Source organism: Liolophura sinensis, chromosome 1 (genome assembly GCF_032854445.1).
Source record: "Liolophura sinensis isolate JHLJ2023 chromosome 1, CUHK_Ljap_v2, whole genome shotgun sequence".
Taxonomy (NCBI): domain Eukaryota; kingdom Metazoa; phylum Mollusca; class Polyplacophora; order Chitonida; family Chitonidae; genus Liolophura; species Liolophura sinensis.
Genome location: NC_088295.1, coordinates 49,979,763 through 49,990,047, shown reverse-complemented (window position 1 = coordinate 49,990,047; position 10,285 = coordinate 49,979,763). Strand labels below are relative to the sequence as shown.

General features: G+C 39.9%; 1 long non-coding RNA gene across 1 annotated transcript; it reads left to right on the top strand.

Moving 5' to 3' along the window:
* Positions 1–596: 596 nt before the first annotated feature.
* On the top strand, positions 597–8,005 carry LOC135480557 (uncharacterized). Its single transcript, XR_010445943.1, has 3 exons — positions 597–5,299; positions 6,231–6,610; positions 7,119–8,005. It is a non-coding gene; the product is annotated as an uncharacterized LOC135480557 (long non-coding RNA).
* Positions 8,006–10,285: the final 2,280 nt, after the last annotated feature.

Sequence of the window (10,285 nt, the reverse complement as noted above, 5' to 3'; positions counted from 1 at the left end):
ATTATGTAATAAAATTTATTCACTTCTTCCCCAATACTTTTGTGTAAATAGAGTTCTGTTTACAAATGAGAATTATACGCACAAGGTAGAATACTCTGACAGAGTGATGCGAAATCTCATTAAACGCAGGCCGGGCTCTCGCTGGCTCAGTGACCTAAAGTGCTGATAATCCATGTAGATTATGCGCAACCTCTTGATAGGTGTTTTCAGCAACGGTATGCCATGCAGGTGTATAGCTGGTGTTTTTCTCCGGGCTATGCGCTGATTCACCCAACCTTGTGCTTTTGCTCATGAATCGTTGGAGACATGTTACAATGAATATCCGGGGGCATATATGTTGGGTGGAAACCGAGCACAGCCCGGGGGAAACCCACGACCATCCGCATGTTGTTGCCAGACCTTCCCACGTACGGCCGGAGAAGCTTACAGGTTGAAGATTATATTTTGACTATTTCCTTAATCAGAACAGCAGAAATATGACGTGTTGAGAGGAATGAGTGTTTTTACATTAAATTCTCGTGTAAAAGCTCTAGCGAGCGAGTTGTCTCCCCTTATACTCCGAAGGACGGCGCTATGCACATTTCCGTTTCGTTAGAGCTGTCGGATGAGTGGACGTCTGGACCAGGATTTTACCAGGTAATGTTTGATCAAGTACTCATAAGCTGTGCTTATATAAGAGCTAAAATTGAAAATCTACACATTTAAATAGATATAAAGGTCATAGTGCTGTCTTCAGACAGTGGCATTCTCTAGGATGAACTTGGATTGATCTGTCTGCTTGACCTATACGTATACAATCTAATAAATGACGTCATGTAGGATAATTTGAATCCACAGGCGTTGGTATAAAGTCAGTAAGCCATTGACGTTACCATACGATAAACTACATAAATAATTAATATTCGTTATAAAAAATAAAAAAAGCTATAATTTGTTCAAGTTGGTAGAACGGTTATTGTCAAATTCATCTGAGTTGAAAACGAGGCAGGGTAACACGAGGCCAAAGCTCCGTCCAGACTATCCAACATGGTTCAACTTTTGTTGACTCAGCAGCAAGTTGAATGCTGTTGAGGTAAGTTGAGTGTCCCGTCCACACAACAAATCAGATAGGTCAACATTGTCCAACTCTGTCATCGTGTGTTGAGCTGGTTTTTTTTTTTTTTTTTACCAAACTTTCGATAAATTGGAGTGAGATTTCCATCTTTCTCTCCAATGCACAAGACAATGATTTTATGTTGTCCCTGTCTTTGTAATCTTTAGAGAGAGTGGTGTACATGCAAGGGTATTTTTCATACTCCTGTATTAACGAAACTGTCTCATCGTGAGACCAGTTTCTCTGTTTCGCCTTTGGTGCCTTCATTTTGCCCAGGTCACATGCCTTAAGACCGTCATGTTATTTATGCACACCCGCTAATTGGCTACTTTCACTCAACTTGACTCAACAAGGGTCAACTTGAACTTGAGTCAACAAAGCTGGATAGTGTTAAGTGTTGTTAAACGTTGAAGATTCCGTCCACACAACTCAACCATCTCAACTCAACCCTCTCAACTTGTTGAATCAAGTTCAAGTTGAATCTTGTTGAGTTAGCAAAAGTTGAAGGATGTTGGATAGTCTGGACGGGGCTTTACGTCCACTAGATGCTACTATGTACTGTATTTTTCTTAGGGCTAGCCCATACAAGGGAGATAACTACTGACACTTCTAACATACTTTGTACTTGTTTAATATTTTCTTCAATTTTGTTTAATTTATTTGGCAAATGTTTTTAATGATCAGTGTTAATTATGTTTCCCTCTAGGTCATTACTGGTGAGACTGATGCTAAACAATAAGACAGAATGTCCAAAGGTCTAACTTGCCTAATAGATAATAGCCATAGACCCCCATTAATTTTCCATGTACGACGTTTAGCGCTGTAGCTTAGTCCAAAACATCCCGTGGCCAATAAGCTTTGGTGTATCCCTGTGAGATACACAGCCTGTGAGAAAGAAGCCATAATAATCTTGACATAGGTTGACCGTCAAAATCTGGACCTCTGGCAGCTGGGAGGGGTGCCTAGTCACTCACAGCCTCATCACCACCTGTCTCCTTGTGTTCTCTCACCCAGAATTTCAATCTGTCATCATTAAAACTCATACCTGCCCAAAGCTTAGACAATTTCCATCATTTTGATAACAAGCATACATCTGTACACCAAAAATGGCAGACTGGCAGCAAAAAAAGATTTTACACCCTAAAATACACAGAATTACGTTCGTCCCTCCTGAAAAACGGAAATTGTAATGGGGGTCTGTGTCCCAATAGTGGCAGTGGTAATTGCATACATGACTCCCCACACTGTCAGGAGTATGCATTCAAACATGGCGGTTGGAGTTGGAATTTTCCACTTTCCACTTTAATTTCATGCTTGTGTGGGTTTCCTAGTAATGACATGGGAACACCTACCTGGAATTGATAGCTAAAACGACTGTGACTAAGGACAGACAAGTTATTTGGTGCTCTGCAGCTGAATACTGAAGCCAGCAAGTGAAGGTAAGCTTATGGAACAAGACAGGGCTGTGATAGTATATGTAATCTATTCTGTATTTTCGTAATGCATGTGCATCGATTACTTCCCTTTTCATGGATTATCCTCCCTTGGCGATAGGTATCTGTTTAACATAGATTACTCCAGTGTTCAACTATGCAATGCTGCTGCATCACTAATCCACTTGTAACATTTCTCATAAGGTTAACTGTTTTTTCTTCTGTGCATTGAGAAAGTGACTAAAGTAAACTGCAATATTTCCATAATCCCTTAAATACTGATATAAAGAACTGATATCTACTGTCAAGGGAGGTAAATGCTTGAAAAGGGAAGTAACCCATGGAATACGAAAATATGTTTTAAGTGTCCAGCGCTAGTGTTACCATGTCTTGCCTGTAATTGAAGAGCATTTCAGGTGTGGATTTCATTTCAAACAAATGACTGTAAAACACAGCTATAAATTAACAGGACCGAAAACCAGCTAGGCTTACTGCACATGAATTATTCTTGAGTATAGTTCAATACAGCAATCAAATAAAAATAAATGAATACATAGTTCTGCCGATACCTGTACTATCACAGTCCTGTCTTGTTCCTTAAACCTACCTTGAACACCTCTGTACTTCCTGTGCTGGCCTCAATACACTACTGATGTCCGCCAAATAATGTCTGTTAGTAATAACAGTTGTTTGTCAGCAATTCCAGGAAGGTGTCCATCCACACAAGCATCTGCGTGGTCCGTTGGAGACTGGATAAATTTTAGTCCATTGAGATGAACTAGATGAATTTGAACTCCAATCGCCATGTTTGAATGCATACTTCTCACAGCATATACACGGGAGATAACCAAGTTTCTGGTCTAGCTTTTCAGGACTGACATGACCACCAATAAGCATGTTTTTTGTACAGAAATCTTTTAGTGATAAATGTTCAGTTGATTATACCAGTCATTACTGGTGAGAGTGATCCTTAAAAATTAGCCCATGTATGTTAAAACGTCAAAGTTGTGAAGTAGTGAGAGTTATTGTATACATCATTTCCCTCACTGTGAGGAGTATGCATTGGCATTTGTATCTTACAAGCTCAAATGTATTCCATAAACTGTGATGACTGTCAAATATATAGCTGGATGAAACTGGGCACATTAAAGTTCCATCTAGCAGATAGTTGTTTCACTTTGTATTGTAGCGGGATTTAAGAAAGCAGGATTTAAGAAATAAATTTAACGTCAGGAAGTTTCATATATTCATGTTTTAATGAATTTTCATGGAAGTTTTGTTAAGATCGTTATCTGAGGCCATACTAGTTAATTTATGAAGTCAACATTTGCCAGTATAGCGTTTATTTATTCTCGTAGGAAGTTTTAAACTTACGTTTATCTGTTTCATGGACGAGTGATGTTGTTGTATCGGCGTTGGGAACATAGTTGGGATAATTATAAGTATTTTTCAGCAATTTAGTGATAATAGTGTAGAAATTACGAAATCCTATGTTATTGTCTTAGCTGGAAAACCTTTACCTTCTATGTTTTTTCTTGTTTCACTCAGTAAAATGACATTTATTGTCCTCAGTTTCCTAATTTGGGTCATCGCTCCGCCCACACCATGTGGAAATCTATAAATAGGCTGATTTTTTAGCATCTGTGGATGACCACGGAATCTGCCAGGAGTTGACATCAAATTGCTGGTAAACATTCTCAGTAAGTAGATATTTTATTAAAAGTGGGAAAATTCTTGTAGGGTGAATTGGGAAACAGTCCCAGTGTCTGGAATAGGTATTTGTGATCCAGTTTAATAACTCAGAGATATTTGACACTTGATGGGTTCCAGTCCAAGGAAGCCGGGATTACAGTATCAAAAATCTGGGAATTTTTCCAGTGCCAAAATTCTGGGAACCTCAAGCCGTACCAAACCTCAGAATCCAGCTCCAGTCTAAAGCAACTGGAACTTATCTGAGATATCAAAAGTGGACCACAGAGACTATATACCAGAATAGATCAACTGAACTGTGGTACCATAAATTGATTCAAGAGTCTCAGGAGACTTTTCCCAGTCCTAAAGTTCTGGGACTCTACAGTCTCAGGAAACCTGAGAATCGAGGTCCAGTGTCTTGCAAGTAGAAATTATCTGAGATATCAAAAGTGGACCACAGAGACTTTATACCAGAATATATCAGCTGAACTTTGGTACCATAATTTGAGACAAGAGTCTCATGAGACTTTCTGTGCCATATATTGTGTTTAATTGGGACTCTGTCCCATATGACACTCAACTGTTTGGTACTTGTGTCAACTGCTTGCACTTCCTCCTTCGTCAGCTTTCTCCCTCATCATAATAAATATTCATCATCTGATTCACTGACAATCTGTTATTGGAGAACTTTCATTTCGTATAAGAGTCTCGAATCTCATGTACAAGTCATACTGGATTACGAGCCAATTTCAGGAAATGTTATGAAATCGGATCCAAATAGCTGCGTCTGATTCCCGATTGGTTTATCGTTTAACAAGCTTCACTCTTCACGTTAAATATCGAACAGGATTAAAGTGAGTGGATGGTGTCGCACTCATAGGTACCTGTATACTTGATGAGAAGACATCATAAGAAATGAAAGCACATAAGACAAATATGATAATTGAACCACTACAGTATTATCCTCAAATAATACTGTTTTCTTACTTTGTTTTTCTTTTCTTCACAGCTTCCAGGGAAATCATGTCGATGACAGTATTACTGGTTTTACAGGTGTTCTGGATTTGGGGAAAATCCATGAGTAAGTATACCTTATGCAATTATGTTTTCTTTGCATAAAAAGATTAAAACCCATATATCCTTGCTAGGGAATACCGGCCACTTGCTCACAGCAAGTATAATATCTTCTGAATATTTGTCCATTATGCATGTTCTATTAGAAATTGTAGAATATTAATATAATATTTCCAGGGTCAATCCTGGGTTGTGTCACACCTAAGACCTTAAAAAAAGAGGAAGTTGTAACTTCCTTGCTAGGCGTTCAGCATTAACGGGATAGTGCAACGACTAGTTGACCTGTATCAGTATAATGGCTCCTGCTGGGTGGCTAACTTGTAAATACAATAAATTTAATATCATAATCAGCATTGCGTGTTATGATCATACCTAGCATTTTTTAATGCTAGTACTGATTGTGTTTACAGTGTTAAAATGTATGGCAAAATTGCCCCTGTTCTCACTGTTTGTGGTGCATTTGTGACAATAAACTGGTGGTGAGACTTTAGTGTTGTTCGACCGGTTTACCGTGTAAGTCGCTGTACTATCACTCCTGAGAAAGTTAATAACTTGCCAATAGTCTGTGGTTTAAATCTGCTACTGTCAGATAAAAAAATTAATAAATTTGTTAATTTCATTGTTGTTTTGTTGTTATGGTATAGAATATTATACCACCAAGATCACATCTAGTTTGTTACAAGAACATATCTAGTTTGTTACAAGAACAGTTTGCGAAAGCTTTCTTTGCGAAGAGTACAGCAACTATATTTAAAACAAGTAAAATCAAAAATCAAACGTAAAATGGTCATGAAATGGACTTTACCTTTAATTACAGTATGTATCTCTAATTCTAACAGATATATAGGCAGGAATACTTTGGATTTTTCAGCTGTTATTATTTTTTGTTTTCTTTTTTAAATCTTGCAGCATACACTTTGAAATGCTCTTTCTTGCAGGGGAAACCGATAGGAACAGGCACCTGCAGAAAGATCCCTCTTGAACTGCTTACAACAACATTCAAGGCAGTCAAGTGTATCAAAAGCACGTATTTGGAAATTATTGATTTCCCCAAAAGTGCCCAGAATTGGACCACAAAGGTGGGCCAGGGCAGCACCCCAGAGTTTGTTGGGGTTACCACAGAGGACCTCTGGTCTCAGATTTGCAGATGTGCTGATCCTTGGCTAGGGCATCAACCTCCATGTCCAGCATCTGAGGCCAGCCAGAGGCCTGATCCGGGGAGTCTCTTACCGCACCTATCACATAACCTACAGGGGGTTTGTGCTCTGGGATGAGAGAACAACTCTCCTGTATGGTTCTGGGTAGAGTGCCAAAGTTGGTTAGTATCTTGCCAATAGTTGGTGGTTTTAAATTTGGTACTGTCGAATAAAAAAATAAATCTGTTAATTTCATTGTCATTTTGTTGTTATGGTATAGAACATTATACCACCAAAGACACATTTAGTTCGTTACAAGAACACATCTAGTGTGTTACAAGAACACATCTTCATCACCATTCAACAGACTTCCCTGTGGATAGCATTGTGTTCGGAAAGAGATGTGGCTCCCACAACTGATAGTGGAATTGTTGTCAAACATGTAATTTTCATGTAAAAATGAAAGACAAAATCTTCCAGCTTTCTTTGTGAAGAGTACAGCAACTATATTTAAAACATGTAAAATCAAAAACCAAACATAAAATGATCATGAAATGCATATTAGCTTTAATTACAGTATGTATCTCTAATTCTAACACGTGTTTAGACAGGGATACTTTGGATTTTACAGCTGCTATTTTTTTTTTTTTTAAATCTGCAGCATACACTTTGAAATGCTCTTTATTGCAGGGGAAGCCAAAAGGAACAGGCACCTGCAAAAAGATCCTTCTTGGACTACTTACACCATCATTCAAGGCATTCAAGCGTATCAAAAGCACGTATTTGGAAATTATTGATTTCCCCAAAAGTGCCCAGAATTTGACCACAAAGGTGGGCCAGGGCAGCACCCCAGAGTTTGTTGGGGTTACCACAGAGGACCTCTGGCCTCAGATTTGCAGCTGTGCTGGTCCCTGGCTGGGGTATCAACCTCCACGTCCAGCTTCTGGGGCCAGCCAGAGGCCTGATCCGGGGAGTCTCATACCAGACCTATCATGTCACCTACAGGGGGTTTGTACTTCGGGCTGAGGGTACAACCCTCCTGTATGGTTCCGGATAGGTCCGGTAAATCACGAATTGTTCAGGATGAAAGATAACTCCACCATGCATATACTGCTATGCAGCTCCCATATGTCAAACTTTTACCAGTTGTAACTATACATATACATTCAATATCTTTCTGCTTCTGTATTATCAAGCGGGCTTAACTACCATCCAACTTCACCACACCACATTTTATAAGTATTTAAACTGCAAGTCTTCCATTCTGAACAAAAGATTGTAAAGCTGTCGAAATGAAAAGTCTTAAAAAAAAAAGTCAAATTTAAATGTATACTGTATTAAGTAATATGAACTTAACTATAGTAAAAGATGTCCTGGGTAATAACTGGTTACTTGCCAGGCCAGTTTCTGACAAGCTTGTATAGCTGGCTCCAGGATTCAGGTTTCAAAGCACCTGATGATCTCCAGTGTTACCCCAATTCACTATTGCTATTAATGTTAGCCATTTGTCTCTGCGCATGTCCTTCTGTCTATACTTGTGGGTGTCAAATTTATCACCAAAATATATACTGATTTTGAGACGTCATAATCCAGTGTTGTGTTTTGGATGTTCAAAATTGAGTTTACTCTGTTCGCCTAGATGTATCTGAACTGACAATTTATCTGAAATATTGTTTGAAACAGACAATTTTGAGGACCTCTTCTCCAGTTTTGGCTCTAAAGCATATTTTCCACGGGGTCGTTGACTCTGATGAATGTCGCTGTTTTGAATTCAGCTGTCACTGACTGATGGCTTTAGGTACACAGTAGGTTTTTCATGTACCTCAAGTGTATAGGGTAGTGGGCTTGTAGTTGGAGTGCCAGTGCAGAGCAATGACTCAGGAGCCTCTGTCCAATGGGATCACTTCCTTTCTGGTGGTACATGGGAAGGTCTTCCAAGCAACCTGCGGATAGTCCTGGGTTTGCACCCACCATAATAATTTAAGGGAAATATTCTTGAGAACAGCGTAAAACACCAATCAAATCAAGTAAAATCTTTTACTATTTTCGCAAATTACGTGAAGAAAGAATTATATTTTGAATTACCTAATTTTCTGTCTATCAGATAAGAATGAGTGAATGCTTGGGGTTTAACACTGTTAAAACTTTTCAATCGTATGACGACGAGGAGTCACTCAAAAGGGGTAAGTACGAAGGTGTACTGTCTCTTTGTGGGGGCGAGTCCATCCTGCCAAAAAGCTACCTCCTTTGAAGACACCGGGACCGGACGTCCCACCCTGTCACATTATACTGACACCGGGCCAACCAGTCCTGTTTCTTTGCTCTAACCTCTCAGTGCTGAGCGCCAAGCGAAGTAGCAACAAGTACCATTTTAAAGACCAGATTTAAATTTGCTCTAACCATTAAGCCATCCAAGCGGTTGATTAGATAAGACTTTTAGCACTTATTGAAAAAAATTGCCCAAAGACAAATTCACTCTGAACTCATCTGTTTGACAATCTTCGGTTGGCCTAACCAGCCCCTGGACCCTCTAATGTGCTGGGATAGACTTTAAAACTGCACCCCCACTTCCCCCTGTCCCAGTTTTCCCACCAGAAGTATTAATTTTAGCCATTTGTTTGCCCCTTTTGTCAGTGTGTCATGCCAAAGTCAGGTCTATATTTTAATTTTCAGACATCAAAATACAGTAATGAGTTCTCTCATAATTAAAACTGAGTGATTTGTTCTGTTCAAACAGATGAATGTAATGGTGGTATTTAAATAGGCTCTTCTGATGTAAATATTTTATTTTCCCCCCGTTTCTAACACACTGCCCATGACCAATGAGGTTGCAGGTTCTAATCAACCATTCGATTCTGCCTGATCTATCTGTGGGCTTAGGTCAGGTGGGGAGGTTTTCCATGTGCCTAGTGAAGGGCAGTGGTTTTCCATGTGCTCAATGAACGGCGGTGGTTTTCCGTGTGCCCAATGAAGGGTGGTGGTTTTCCAGGTGCCCAATGAAAGGTGGTGGTTTCCGTGTGCCCAATGAAGGGCGGTGGTTTTCCATGTTCCCAAAGAAGGGTGGTGGTTTTCCATGTGCCCAATGAAGGGCGGTGGTTTTTCCATGTGCTCAATGAAGGGTGGTGGTTTTCCGTGTGCACAATGAAGGGTGGTGGTTTTCCGTGTGCCCAATGAAAGGTGGTGGTTTTCCATGTGCCCAATGAAGGGCGGTGGTTTTCCATGTGCCCAAGGAAAGGTGGTGGTTTTCCATGTGCCCAAGGAAAGCTGGTGGTTTTCCATATGCCCAACGAAAGGTGGTGGTTTTCCATGTGCCCACTGAAGGGCTGTGGTTTTCCATGTGCCCAACAAAGGGCAGTGGTTTACTGCAGACACTGCGGTTTCTCACCACCCAAATACCTAACCATAGTCAAGTGAGTGAATAATTCTTCAGCACGTCATTACCACCAACCAAACTAGAAGGCATGCCGAGAGTGCAAACCTCTGCTCCAACAAACTCGACTAATCCGAGCGATCACTACTGAAATAGAGACCCTATTCTTCATTCTGGTCCTACATTGTATTGTTTAATAGTGAAGAATGGTTTGAATATTTCCTTGGACAAGAAAATTTAATGGATTTTCAGGCTGACCTGTGCACAAAATTTCATCCAAATCCGTGCATAACATTTTCCGTAATGTAGCTGACAGACAAATAAATGCCCGATACCTTTACCTGCATGGAAGAGGTAATAAGTAGAATTCAATCGTACACCTGCGTCGTTGAATACCGACTGCACACACTTAACAAAATACTCTGCATTGCGCTCAAACCCCCCCCTGGTCTAAAGGACATGTAACAAATAACAGTAGTGTTAGTTG